This window comes from Saccopteryx leptura, chromosome 5 (genome assembly GCF_036850995.1).
Source record: "Saccopteryx leptura isolate mSacLep1 chromosome 5, mSacLep1_pri_phased_curated, whole genome shotgun sequence".
Taxonomy (NCBI): Eukaryota; Metazoa; Chordata; class Mammalia; order Chiroptera; family Emballonuridae; genus Saccopteryx; species Saccopteryx leptura.
The window spans coordinates 107,305,868-107,320,866 of NC_089507.1; the positions used below are offsets into that span (position 1 = coordinate 107,305,868).

Genomic DNA, 14,999 nt, shown 5'->3' on the forward strand with positions numbered 1-14,999 from the left:
TCATACTGGATAAGAAAGTCATACAAATAAATGTATTTCAAAATATGTGACATGTCACTTCTCCTATGCCAGGTACTTCTGCTGATTCAATCCACACAACAATCTTTATAGGTAGGTATTAGTGTTCACATTTTACAAATGGGGTAATTGAAGTCTGGAGAGATTAAGAAATTTTCCCAAGTTCAAAAACTATTAAGTAATGATTTTGAAGTTCTGCCTGACTCCAAAGTCCATATTCTATTATCAAATGCAAAATAAATTGTAAAAGTGAATGGCAAAGTGCTATGGGAGTCCAAGAGCTGCCAGAAGATGCAAATTGTTTGGGGGCTCAGAAGGGCTTGCTTTATGCAAAGCATCACTCGAGTACTTGAAGAAGAGTATGATTACAACAGACAAATTGCCAGAGATTATTGCAGGCTAAGAGCTTGCCATGAACATGGGAGCAGGAAAAAACAAACAAGCTTGAGGATCACTCTATGCAGTTTGACTACGTCTTAAAAATATTTGGAGAAACAATAGAAGTATGTTGAGAAACCTATTTTATTTAGGAAAGAAAAGCTTTTAATTCACAAAATTTGAGCTATGAAATCAGTGTTCATTCATATTTACATCAGTTAGGAATGTACTCTGCTGGCTTATACAAATAAGAGGGGGATTTTGGGGGTTTATTTTTGGTTTTGTTTTTCACACAAAGTCCAGAAATCATTAAGTAGGACTCATGCCATCAGGGACTCGTGTTTCTTCCAGCTTCCATCTATTTTTAAAGGCAGTGGTGAATATCTAAAGATTTGTGACAAGGAAAATCATTTCAAAGGAACCTCAAAGGTTTGGCAACAGTGTATTGAACAGATTGGCAAGAGGGTGGGCAGGATGTAAGATATGAGGTCAGTAAGTAGTCTAGAAGAGAAGTAAGAAAGGCCAAAACTAGGTTGGTGGTCAGTTTCAGCATGAAGAAGGGAATGAATAAGGAGATATCTTGAGACACAACACAGTAAAAAAAAAAAGGGGGGTTTTATTTGTTGAAACCAAGGTGCCATGAGTTAGGGAGAGATTGATTATCTATGTGAAATAATCTATTTTATCAAGCAAGATCCCTCTGATTGTGGGAGAGTAGAGGATCAGAAAGATAGATTAGAGAAAATAAGTTTCAAAGAAAAAGACACCTTTTTTTCAGATAGGAATAAAGAAACTGGAGGTAGGACTATTTTTCAGGTAGAGAAAAGAAAATTGAGGTAGGTAGCCTAATTGAAAGCAAAGAGGGTTTGACTTCTCAAAACATCTTTTATTTTATCCATCTTTAGGGAATCACCCATCTAACCTTGAACCCTCTATGACTTGGATTGGTGAACTTTAGTTAAAAGCCCTGAGTGAATGTCTCTTGGATGCAGTGACCTTCTTGCAGACAGACACAAAGGAATGTATGAAAATGGGTTTTAGAAAATTAGCCTAGAGCTGGGGTCAGGAACCTTTTTGGCTGAGAGAGCCATGAACGCCACATATTTTAAAACTAGAAAGCCCGGCGGTCATGCGAAATGACCGCTGTTCTAGATATTATAAATTGTAATTAAAATGATTTGTGCAAAGGTGTCTGCTAATTCAAACTGAATTACCCAGGGCAGGCGGCGAGGACGCCCCTTGAGAAAATCCTTTCTTGCCACGGTCAAATCGATTAGTTTCTAACTTGAAGTTTAAGGACTGACAGTGTTCACATTTAATATTCATGTCACCAGAGGAATGCTCAAAAATTAAAGTTTCTCCGTTTGAAACTGTTTTAATCCTTTTTGCATTTCGGTCAGCATTACTCTGTCGTTTTTTTTGCATTTCTCTCCTGCCTTTGTTCAAGGGACTCATTTTGTCAAGACAGGCTTTTTTGTCTTGCATCTGAGGCAAGCCTTGTTTCTCTATGCTCATTTTGCCAAGAAAGATGCATTTGCTCTGCGACTGAAGCAAGCCTTGTCTTTCTCTGCTCAGTGGTTTCTTTTTGTCGAGAAAGCCGTTTTTGTGCAGCTTTAGCTCCTTTTCTCTCCTCTTCAGTGCTGTATTTTCTAGGAGGCATTCTTAAAAGAAATTACGTTAAGACATAGTTTTTATGTAAAACAGATGATTGCCAATGCAAACAAATGTTCACCTTCCCCCTGACCCGCTCAATTTGCGTTCAGCCGTGGCAACTTCACCCCATTGGCTAGTACAGTTACGCAAGCAACCAGTAAACTATCGGCGACAAACAGACACTTAAGCTGCATATAATAAAGATTTACAAACTTATTTAACCAACAATCTCTGTTCCCCATCTCCTCCTCTCCGCACAAACTCTGCACAAACTGGCTTCTCTTTCAGCACTCCGCCATCTTGGCTGCTTCTCCTCTCCTCCATGTGGCCTTTCTCTGCTCTCTTCCAGCATGGGCTCCTCTGCCCCATTTTATAGTGTAGAAATAAAAACCTTTAATCCAATATACAAACAAGGAAGTCTCTGATACAAAGTCACTTAGGGTGGAAAGGCTTAGTCTTAAAACTAAGCCTTAGGCTATAACGACCCTGCCTGCTTACAGCCTGTCTCCCACACCCAATGCAAACTATAAGCGAGCAAACATATATATCATATTTACAAACTTATTCAACCAACAACCTGTTCCCCATCTCCTTCTCTCTACACAAACTCTGCACAAACTGGCTTATCCTTCAGCACTCCGTCATCTTGGCTGCCTCTCTCCTGCTTGCTTGAGAGCAAGCCCCAATCTGCCCCATTTTATAGTGTAGAAATCCAAACCTTTAAGCCAATATACAAATAAGGAAGTCTCTGATACAAAGTCACTTATCTGAGGCATAATGGGATTCCTCATAAGAGTGCACCACCCCACATCATGCAACAGTCAAGGGTGTGGAGAAAAGCTTAGTGTTGAGATTTTAGGATTAAAAGGGTGGGAAAAGCTTAGTCTTAAAACTAAGCCTTTGCCTGACCTGTGGTGGCACAGTGTATAAAGCGTCAACCTGGAAACTCTGAGGTTGCTGGTTCAAAACCCTGGGCTTGCCTGGTCAAGGCACATATGGGAGTTGATGCTTCCTGCTCCTCCCCCCTTCTCTCTCACTCTTCCCTCTCTATAGTGAATTAAAAAAAAAAAAAAACTAAGCCTTAAGCTATAAAGACCCTGCCTGCTTACAGCCTGTCCCCCACACTCAATGCAAACTATAAATGAGCAAACATATATATCATATTTGCAAATGTATTTGATCCACACTATGCAAACTGGGTTTTTTGCCTTTTCTCATTTATATAAGTCTCATTCACTCTCAAGGCTGCATTCAATACCCTTTTGTGGGTCAAATAAGTTTGCAAATATGATGTATATGTTTGCTCGCTTATAGTGTGCATTGGGTGTGGGAGACAGGCTATAAGCCGGCAAAGTTATTATAGCCTAAGGTTTAGTTTTAAGACAAAGCCTTAGTTTTAAGACTAAGCCTTTCCCGCCCTTTTAATACTAAGATCTTTTCAAAACGAAGCTTTTCCCCACACTCTTGGCCAGGGGTCAGGAACCTAGGGCTTGCGAGCCAGATGTGGCTCTTTTGATGGCTGCATCTGGCTTGTAGTCAAATCTTTAATAAAAAAGTAATAATGTTAAAAATATAAAACATTCTCATGTATTACAATCCATTCATTTCCTACCGCTCATGTTCATGGTTGAGGGTGGCTGGAGCCAATCACAGCTGTCCTCCAGGACAACACCAGATTTTTATTGAATAATGCCTAACGTACATGGGTCGTTGTATGGCTCTCACGGAATTACATTTTAAAATATGTGGCATTCATGGATCTCTCAGCCAAAAAGGTTCCCGACCCCTGCCCTTGACTGTTGCATGATGTAGGGTAGTGCACTCCAATTAGGAATCCCATTATGCCTCAGATAAGTGACTTTGTATCAGAGACTTCCTTATTTGTATATTGGCTTAAAGGTTTGGATTTCTACACTATAAAATGGGGCAGATTGGGGCTTGCTCTCTCTCGGTTCCTGAAATTAGCATTGCAGGAGAGAGGCAGCCAAGATGACGGAGTGCTAAAGGAGAAGCCAGTTTGTGCAGAGAGAAGGAGATGGGGAACAGGGGTGAATAAGTCTGGTGAGGTAGAAACCTTTGATTCTAGGAATACTCAGATAAGTCAGTGGCTTTGGGAGCCCTGAATGGAAAGGAAGTGTTTTCTCACTGTGTGTATTTCTTGCCCGCCAGTTGTGAGCTAGGATTAAAGATAATGGCCCACCAGTTCTTGGCTCCATTGTTTCATTACCGTCTGTCCGAATCAAATGAGAACCTGCATGGGCCAGGTGGCTGTAAAGGTGGCCGTGGCTACTGGCTTTACACCTTTCAACTGACTTTTCCTGTCCACTCCAGTTCATACTGGATGATTTTTTTTCCCAGATAATACAGTTTGTATCGGTAAAATGTCAGTCATTTTAGAAGTTAATTTATAGTATCTTCCGCTTTTACTTAACTTACACTTGTGTATGTTTGGTCTGTGGGGGAGAATTGAATATCAGAGATTGTGAACTCTATTTTTAAAAATACTTCTCAAAGGTCAGTGGTTTGAAATTTTAATAGCTTTATTGAAGTATAATTGACATATAGTAATATGCATGTATTGTGCATTTATAATTTGCTAGGTTTTGGCATATGTATCATCCCTGGAACCTTCACCATAATCAAAATAGTGAACATGTCCATCATCTCTGGAAGTTTCCCTGTGCTAATTTTTAAAGTAAGTTTATTTTTATTTATTTATTTTTTTTCTTTACAGGGACAGAGAGAGTCAGAGAGAGGGATAGATAGGGACAGACAGGAAAAAAGAGAGATGAGAAGCATCAATCATCAGTTTTTCGTTGCAACACGTTAGTTGTTCATTGGTTGCTTTCTCATATGTGCCTTGACCGTCGGCCTTCAACAGACCGAGTAACCCCTTGCTTGAGCCAACGACCTTGGGCCTAAGCTGGTGAGCATTTTTTATTTTGCTCAAGCCAGATGAGCCCGCACTCAAATTGGCAACCTCGGGGTCTCGAACCTGGATCCTCGGCATCCCAGTCCAACGCTCTATCCACTGTGCCACCGCCTGGTCAGGCCCCTGTGCTAATTTTTAATTCCTCCTCCTACCTTATTCCACCCTCAAAATGTCCCCAGGCAACCTCTGATCAGCTTTTCATCACTCCAGATTAGTTTGCATTTTCAATAATTTCATGTAAATTATGTCATACATTATCTACTCATTTCTCTCTGGCTTATTTCACTTTGATAATTATTTTGAGCAGATGCAGCTTCATGAGCATGGGACCTTTGCAGCGCCACAGGATTCTGTGCTTTAAAGTGCCTGGAAGCCTAGCACTCAGTTTAATGCTCTATTGTCACTGTTTTGAAAAAAATTTTTTTGAGCTTTGAGTTATAGTGTTTATTAGTTATAAAACAGGCTCAGATACTATAACAAAGACTCCAAAATAACAATGGCTTAAACAAGATAGAAATTAACTTCTTATAAAGGAACCCCCCGCCCTGGCCAGTTGGCTCAGTGGTGGAGCGTCAGCCTGGCGTGCAGGAGTCCCGGGTTTGATTCCCGGCCAGGGCACACAGGAGAAGCGCCCATCTGCTTCTCCACCCCTCCCCCTCTCCTTCCTCTCTGTCTCTCTCTTCCCCTCCCGCAGCAAGGCTCCATTGGAGCAAAGTTGGCCCAGGCGCTGAGGATGGCTCTGTGGCCTCTGCCTCAGGCGCTAGAATGGCTCTGGTTGCAACAGAGCGACGCCCTGGATGGGCAGAGCATCGCCCCCTGGTGAGCGTGCCGGGTGGATCCTGGTCGGGCGCATGCGGGAGTCTGTCTGACTGCCTCCCCGTTTCCAACTTCAGAAAAATACAAAAAAAAAAAAAAAAAAGAACCCTCAGTTGGCAAGCCAGAGTGGTCATGGTGGCTCCACAATCATCAGAAACCCTGGCTCCTGGTGTGTTGCTCTGCAACCCTCAACATATTGCTTGCATCTTGCAGTCCAAAAGGGTGGTCCCAACTTCTGTTCATCACTTCTGCATTTCAGCCAGCAGGGAGGAGTAAAGGGTCATGGAAAACACACCTCTTCCCCTTGAAGGCATAACCTAGAACTTGCTCACATCACTTTCATTAACATTGCACTGTCCAGAATTTAGTTACATGGCCATCACTAGCATCCAGAGTGCTGGAAAATGTAATTTTTATTCTGGAAAGACATAGGCTAAAATGTAAAGGCTCTATTACTATAGGAAGGATGGATACTGGGAGACAACCAGTCATCTTCAATGGGGTGACAGTCCTGTTTGCAATTTGGAAAGATCTCTCTTGAAAAGTGGTGGAGAATGGACTGGACAGAAAGAGATGAGAGCCAAGGAAATAACCCAAAGGACAGCTACTGAGGCCTGAAGCAAGGCAGAGGTACTTGAGATGAAGGAAGTGAACAAAGGCTTAGGAGATATTTGGAAATTGAATGGACAGGACATGATGACCATTGACTGCACTTCTAATTTACTATACTTAGAGTATTGTGCTTTGCACAGTGGCTGGCATATAGTGAGTGCTTATGATTGAATGAATGCATGATATGAAAGAGGAGTAAATGGAATTCTTAATAATTTATGAGCAAAGGAATCCATATATTCATTGTGTACTGTGTCCCACAAATTATGTAGTTGTCCTGAATTAGAGGTTCATTCATGCTATAGTGTGTATCAATAATTCACTCTTTTATTGCTGAGCAGTGTGGATATGGCACAATTTATTTATTCACTTACCATATAATTTGTTTATCCATTGATATTTAGACATTTGGGTTTTGGGGTTTTTCAGTTACAAATAAAGCATCTATGAATACTTTTTTATGAACATTTGTTGACAAGTCTTTGTATACTTTCATTTTTCTCTGGTAAATACATGTAAATAGAATGACAATCACATGGTAAGTATAAGGTCTACTGGAAAGTTCTGTCTGTTTCTATCACAACAAGTTTCGACACGTAAGCACATGTTTATTTGGCGCATGTGTGCCTCTCTATTTTTATCACTTAATGTATACATACTGACGTAGCAAATTAACTAAAACAAAGTTGATTCACGTTAGTCTTATGTGTGAAGCCATAGTGTACCCATGGCTACTGATAAAGTTCATTTACGCCACTGTAATTTTTATGGATTTCAACAAGGAAGAAATGCTACAGAAGCATGTCTGTCACATCCACCATATTACCTGGACTTACCACCCTCTAACTATCACTTGTTTTTGTCCTTACAAAATTTTTTGTAGGGCAAAAAATTCAAAAATGAAGAAGATATCAAACAAGCACTGGTTCAATTTTTTGCATCAAAAGATAAAACATTTTGCCTGACCAGGTGGTGGAGCAGTGGAAAGAGCGTCGGACTGGGATGCTGAGGACCCGTGCTCGAGACCCCGAAGTCGCCAGCTTGAGCACGGGCTCATCTGGTTTGAGCGGAAGCTCACCAGCTTGGACCCAAGGTCGCTGGCTCGAGCAAGGGGTTACTCAGTCTGCTGAAGGCCTGTGGTCAAGGCACATAGGAGAGAGCAATCAATGAACAACTAAGGTGTCGCAATGCACAATGAAAAACTAATGATTGATGCTTCTCATCTCTCTCCGTTCCTGTCTATCCCTCACTCTGACTCTCTCTGTCTCTGTAAAAAAAAAAAAAAAAAAAAAGATAAAACATTTTTCAAAAATGGGATATACAAATTGCCCTCATGCTGGCAAGAAATCATTAATAATGGCAATTATATTATTTAATAAAGTTTATTGATGGTAAGAAAAATTTGTATTGTTTTGGGTTGTTTTTTTTTTTACAGAAACAGAGAGAGTCAGAGAGAGGGATAGATAGGGACAGACAGACAGGAAGGGAGAGAGATGAGAAGCATCAGTTCTTCACTACAGCATCTTAGTTGTTCATTGATTGCTTTCTCATATATTCCTTGACCTGGGGGCTCCAACAGAGTGAGTGACCCCTTGCTCAAGCCAGTGACCTTGGGCTCAAGCCAGCGACCTTGGGCTTCAAGCCAGCGACCCTAGGGTCATGTCTATGATTCCACGCTAAAGCCAGCAACCCCATGCTCAAGCTGGTGAGCCCATGCTCAAAGCCGGATGAGCCTATGCTCAAGTGGCCAACCTCAGGGTTTCGAACCTGCTTCTTCCATATCCCAGTCCGACGCTTTATCCACTACGCCACCACCTGGTCAGGCTGTTATTAACTTTTGAGAGTATGTTATATATTCTGGATACACATCCTTTACCAGATATGATAGGCAAGTATTTTCTCTCAGTTTGTGAGTTGCTTTTTGTTCTTTTAATGTTGTCTTCAAAAGTAGCAAGTCGTAATTTTAGTGAAGCTCTAATTACCCTATTTTCCTTACTAGATTGTATTTTTTTATGTCATATAAAAGAACCTTTGCCTAATCCAAGGTTACAAAAGATTTTTGTCCAGTTTTGGTAGAAGATTAATAGTTTGAAGTTCTACATTTAGGTCTATGATCCATTTTAAGTTAATTTTTGTATATGTTGTGAGATGGAGGCTGAAGATCATAATTTTGCTTACAGTTATCCAAGTGTTCCAGCATCATTTGTTGAAAATCCACCCTTTCCCCACTGAATTGCTTTTGTACCCATGTTAAAAATCAGTGTCCATAGGCTCTGGCTGGATAGCTCAGTTGGTTAGAGCTCCATCCTGATGCACAAAGGTTGCAGGTTCAGTCCCCAGTCAGGGCACATATATGAACAGATTGATGTTTCTCTCTCTCTCCTTTCCTCTCTCTAAAATCAATTAATAAATGAAGAACAAAAGAGATATTCTTTAAAAATCAGTGTCCATATATGTATAAATGTCTCTGAAATGTCTATTCTGTTTCATTCATCTATTTGTCTATCTTTACACCAGTTCCATATTATCTTGATTATCATAGCCTCATGATGAATCTTGAAATCAGATAGGATTAGTGGTTTGTCTTAGTGATGTGGTATTAGTGATGTTAGTGATCTGTAATGCATGTTCTTAGCATATAAGGATAAAACTTGATTAGGCTTGGTGTAGTTATTTCAACAAGAGCAATTTAATTATATCACTAAGACAAAATAATGTCATTAAAAGAAAACTTTTTTTTATTTTAACCAGTTTTTTATATTTGTCAGTATCACAATTAGAATGAATATGAGAGAAGAAAGCTGGCAGATTCAGGAGGAGAGTATTTGTGAAATGCAGCAGAATTAAGTAATGGAAAAACAGTTAAAAGCAAATACAAAGAAAGAGATGAGAAGTGAAATGTGAAGAGTGAGAAACCTCTAAGCACAGATTAATCTAGAAAATGATAAATAGAGCACTGTGGTTTGGAAGGAGTATTGAAATTAATTTAATTTCCTATTGATGTGAAAACAGAGGCAAACTGATGTCCTCATCTAGAATTTATCTAAAATCTTCTCTAAAACAGAATCAGTCTGTATAAATTTTGTTCTAGGCTGACAGTTGAAATTTAAATCGTTGTGAGTAAAATCCCTCTGATCTATAGACATATTATTATTAATAAGAACTTAGTTCCCGAAGAATCATTTCATACCTTGCAAAACTGATCATGAAAATGAAGCAAAGCACATGTAATATTATAAATATCAATTGTGTTAGCCTAAACGCAATATAAAGATTATTATTTTAAATGCTCCTTTGGGGAACATTTTTGACATAGGCACATATATAGCACAAAAAACTTGAGAATATATAAAGACGCTTTTTTTTCTTGTAAATATTTCTACAGTAAGCACAATTTTCATTGTGTCCCAAAACTGAGTTACCTTCAAAATTGGAATTATCTGTTTTGAAAATCTGTCACTTATTTTAATATCCATGAAAGCCTCTGAAAAGTCTTTGAATTAAATGCTGGGGAGGAGCACATTCTTTGATGAGGTCATCATTTTCAAAGATCCTTCAGGATATACCAGCTGCCAACTGAGTCAGCAGAATCACCATAAACCCTAACCAGCTGGTGATTGTTGCTAATCCAGTTACCCAGTCTTTGGCAGTTGTTAGGCTAAAGAAAATATATGATCATTATAATAAAAGGGGGCAAAAGTGGAAGTCACAAGTTGAGCTGTACTGAACCAAGGGAATTTATATTTATTATAAAACTATCATTTGTTGAGAGAAGGCTTTTATAGACCCTGACATTATATAGATTAGTCCAACCTGCTCAAGAAAAGAAGTTAAACTATGTTGGTCAGAAAACGAAACAAAACAGAATTACCTATTAGGAGAGGCTGGAGAGGTGAGGCAGTCTGGTTGTTGTGGACGGGGCTGAGGCTGTTTTTTTTCAAACATTGTTACCTACACTTATATTTTTTTTTTCCTTTTTATTGAATTCATTGGGGTGACACTGGATAACAAAATTATACAGGTTTCAGGCCCACAATTCTACAACACATCACCTGTACACTGCACTGTGTGTTCACCACCCCAAGTCAAGCCTCTGTCCATCCCACCAGGGTGGTGGGAGGAGGTAGAGAAGGGTGTAATCTGGCAGTCTCGTCCCCCTGGCAGTCACTACACTGCTCTGTGTCCATGAGTTTTTCCTCTTTTTTTTCTTTTTGCTCAATCTGTAGACCATTTGTCAGCCAGAATGGAGCACTGTTCTAATGAAGGGCACATATGAGTAATAACCTATTCATGAAACCCAGGGCGAAGAAAGAAGGATGTGAACCCACAAGCATTATGTTGTCAACTGCTCCATGAAAAAAAAAAAATAGGCCAAAACTCCTGCTGAGCAGAAAAATAACTGAAATCAACCTGGTATATATCACTGGGTATTAAATAAAGACAAAGACAAAACCTTTTTTCTTTAACCCTGTTAGCTAACAGAAACTCAAAGCCTAGCAGAACTTCAACAACCTTATACAACCCTTTTACCTCAGGGTAACACTATTACTTTTTTAAAAAAATTTATTGTGTTGACATGGTTTCAAGTGTTCACTCACTGTAACACCCTCTACATGCTACATTGTGCCACCCCATGCCCCATGCAAAGTCTCTTTCTTCCCCCATTTACCCCTCTGCCCCCCTACTCTTACCTCCCTCCCCCTTTCCCTCTGGCTGTTGCTACCCTTTTATCTGTATCTATGTGATATATACATGTGATTTTGGCTAATCCCTTCACCTTTTAAATCTTAACCCCTCTTGCCCTTTCCCTCTGACAGCTAGCTGTCCATTGTTCTCTGTGACCCTGCCTCTGTTTCTATTTTGTTCCTCAGCTTATTGTGTTCATTAGAGTCCACATATAAGTGAGATCATATAGTATGTATCTTTCTCTGCCTGGCTTATTTCACCTAACATAATAATCTTCAGGTCCATCCATGCTGTAGCAAAAGGTAAGATTTCCTTCTTTTTATGTACCACTGATGGACACTTGGTTTGTTTCCAGATCTTGGTTATTGCAAACAATGCTGCGATGAACATGGGGGTGCATATCTTCTTTTGAATTAGTGTTTTGGGATTCTTAGGATATATTCTTAGAAGTGGGAGAGCTGGGTCATAAAACAGTTCTATATTTAATTTTTTGAGGAAACGTCATACTGTTTTCCACAGTGGCTGCACAAGTCTGCATTCCCACCAGCAGTACAAGAGGGTTCCCTTTTCTCCACAACCTCGCCAGCACTTGTTTGTTGATTTGTTAATAAAAGCCATTCTGACAGGTGTGAGGTAATATCTCATTGTGGTGTTTTGTGATTTTTTTTCATTGTGGTTTTAATTTGAATTTCTTTGATGATTAGTGATGTTGAGCATTTTTTCATATGCCTATTGGCCATCAGTATGTCCTCTTTGGAAAAGTGTCTATTCAGGTCCTTTGCCCATTTTTTAATTGGATTGTTTGTCTTCCTTGTGTTTAGTTTTAGAAGTTTTCTGCATATTTTTGGTTATTAACCTCTTATCAGACATATCTGTGAGTATGCTTTCCCATAGAGTGGGTTGTCTTTTTATTTTGTTAATTTTCTGTGCAAAAGCTTTTTAGTTTGATATAGTCCCATTTGTTTATTTTGTCCTTTATTTCACTTGCCTGAGGATATATATGAGCAAAATATTGCTACAGGAGATGTTTGAGAGTCTACTGCCTATGTTTTCTTCTAGATTTTTATGGTTTCACAACTTACATTTAAGTCTTTTATTCATTTTGAGTTTTGGGTTTTTTTGTGAATGGTGTCAGTTGGTAGTTTAGTTCCATGTTGTTGTTGTTTTTGCATGCACCAGTCCAATTCTCCCAATGCCATTTATTAAAGGGCCTTTCTTTACTCCATTGTATATCTATATCCTTGCCTCCTTTGTAAAATGAATTGATTCTAAAGGATTGGGTTTATTGCTGGGCTTTCTGTTCCATTCCATTGATCTGTATGTCTGATTTTATGCCAGTACCATGCTGTTTTAATTACCTTGGCTTTGTACCATAGTTTAATGTCAAGTGGCATGACTCCTCTAACTTTGCTCTTCTTTCTCAACATCATTGTTGTTATTCAGATCTCTTGTGGTTCCTAATAAATGTTTGAAATATTTGTTCTACATCTGTGAAGCATACCATTTGTATTTTAATAGAAATTGCATTGAATCTATAAATTGCTTAGGGTAGTATGGACACTAAATGATGCAAATTCATCCTATCCATGAGCATGGTATATACTTCCATTTGCTTGTATCTTTCTTGATTTCTTTTTTCAGTGTCTAATAATTTTCAAGCACAAGTCTTTTACCTCTTTGGTTAAATTTATTCCTAGGTACTTTATTTTTTTGTTGTTGCAATAGTAAATGGGATTTATTTCCTTAATTTATCTTCCTGGCAGTTCATTATTGTTGTATGAAAATGCCACTAATTTCTAAATGTTAATTTTATATCCTGCCACTTTGCTGAATTCATTGATCAGACCTAGTAGTCTTTTGGTGGAGACTTTAGGATTTTCTATGTACAGTATTATGTCATCATCAATAATGACAATTTTTCTTCTTCCTTTCCAATTTGGATGCCTTTTATTTCTTCTTCTTGTCTGATTGCCTTGATTAGGATTTTTAGTACCTACTATGTTGAATAAGAGTGGTGAAACGGGACACCCTGTCTTGTTCCTGATCTTCTGGGGATTGCTTTTAGTTTTTTTCCCATTAAGTATGGTATTGGCTGTCAGTTTGTCATACATGAACTTTACTATGTTAAGTATGTTTCTTTTATTCACACTTCACTGAGAGTTTTTATCATAAATGGGTGCTGAATTTTATCAAATGCCTTTTCTGCATCTATTGATATGATTGTGAGATTTTTTTTTTTTTTTTACATTTCAACTTTAAAGCCGTCACTTTGCTGTTTATTAAGTGACCAGATTACAAAAATAACCATGGTAGATACCGTAGTTCATCCTTCTGATAAGCCTGTTGATCTGGTCTTCCCTGTTACCAGTGTCCCCATCTTCTACAAAGTGGGTGGGTTTTTTCTTTATTCCACCACGTGGAGAAGATAATTTGAAGGGCCACAAGAAGTTGTTTGCTTCTTTGAAGCGTTTTCCAACAGTATAGATCTCATGAATCAGATCCTCCATGCAGATGATACCATATTTACCAAGAGATCGAGCAATCAATGCGTTATCTGTCAGAGCAATTCGTTTTTTGTTGATTTTGCCATAACCACGCTTGTAGATCAATTCATTTACTGACTTCAAGTTTGGGTACCCCCATGCAATATATGGTTCCACGATCCTCAGCATGTTAACCGAAGTCTTGTTGAGCTTCTTGAAGGTGCCGTTGAAGATCTGGCGCAGGCGCAGCAGCTGCAGATCCTTGCGGACCTTTGGGCTCACACCGTTGATACCTCTGATCCTGATGATAAATACCAATTTGGGTTCTGCAGGTACATAGAAGTTGCCAGCCTTTCTCGCCATCCTAGCCATTCGAATCTCAGTTCTGTACATCTGCCTGTACTCCTTGTGACAGTGCTTAGCTTTTTCATAGATGAGTTTCCTCCTGGCCTTTCGCAGCATCTTTTGGGCAAACTTCTTTCTCAGGCGCTTGATCTTCAGCTCTGCGAAATTCCTTCGCTTTTTCTTCAGGGTTTCTGGCACAGCAGGAACCTTTTTCTTCTCACTGGCATTGGCATTCTTCTTCTCACTGGCATTAGCATTCTTCTTCTCAGTGGCATTGGCATTCTTCTTCTCTCTGACATTAGCATTCTTCTTTTCTTTGACATTAGCATTCTTCTTCTCTTCGGCACCCTCCATGGTTCCTTTCCAGCTGGAAAAAAAGAGCTGATTGTGAGATTTTTATCCTTCATTTTGTTTATGTGATGAGTCTCATTTATTTTTTTTTTAAATGAGAGGAGGGAAGATAGTGAGACAGACTCCTGCACGTGCCCCAACCAGGATCGACCTGGCAATCCCTGTCTGGGGCTGATGTTCAAATCGACCAAGCTATCCTCAGTGCCAGGGGCCAACGCTCAAACTAATTGAGCCACTGGCTGTGAGAGGGGAAGAGAGAGAGAGAGAGAGAGAGAGAAGGGAGATAGGGAGGGAAAGAGAAGCAAATGGTCAGTTCTTATGTGTTCCCTGACCAGGAATCGAACCCAGGACATCTGTATGCCAGGCTGTTGCTCTAGCCACTGAGCCAGCTGGCCAGGGTCAAATCCCATTAGTTGATTTGCAAATGTTTTACCAGCTTTACCTCTCTGCAATAAATCCCACTTGATCATGATGTATGATCTTTATAATATATTGCTGGATACAGTTTGCTAATATTTTGTTGAGAATCCTAGCATCTATGCTCAGCAGGAATATTGGCCTGTCGTATATTTTCTTTGTAGTGTCTTTACATGGTTTTGGAATTAGGATAATACATGCATCATATAATGAGCTTGGAATTCTTCCTTCCTCTTGAATTTTTTGGAATTGTTTGAAAAGGACAAATGTTAGTTCTTTTTTGAATGTTTGGTAATATTTGCCTGTGA

At 39.3% G+C, this 14,999-nt stretch overlaps 1 pseudogene; it reads right to left on the reverse strand.

Moving 5' to 3' along the window:
- Positions 1 to 13,349: 13,349 nt before the first annotated feature.
- Positions 13,350 to 14,277, reverse strand: LOC136405349 (large ribosomal subunit protein uL30 pseudogene; annotated as a pseudogene).
- Positions 14,278 to 14,999: the final 722 nt, after the last annotated feature.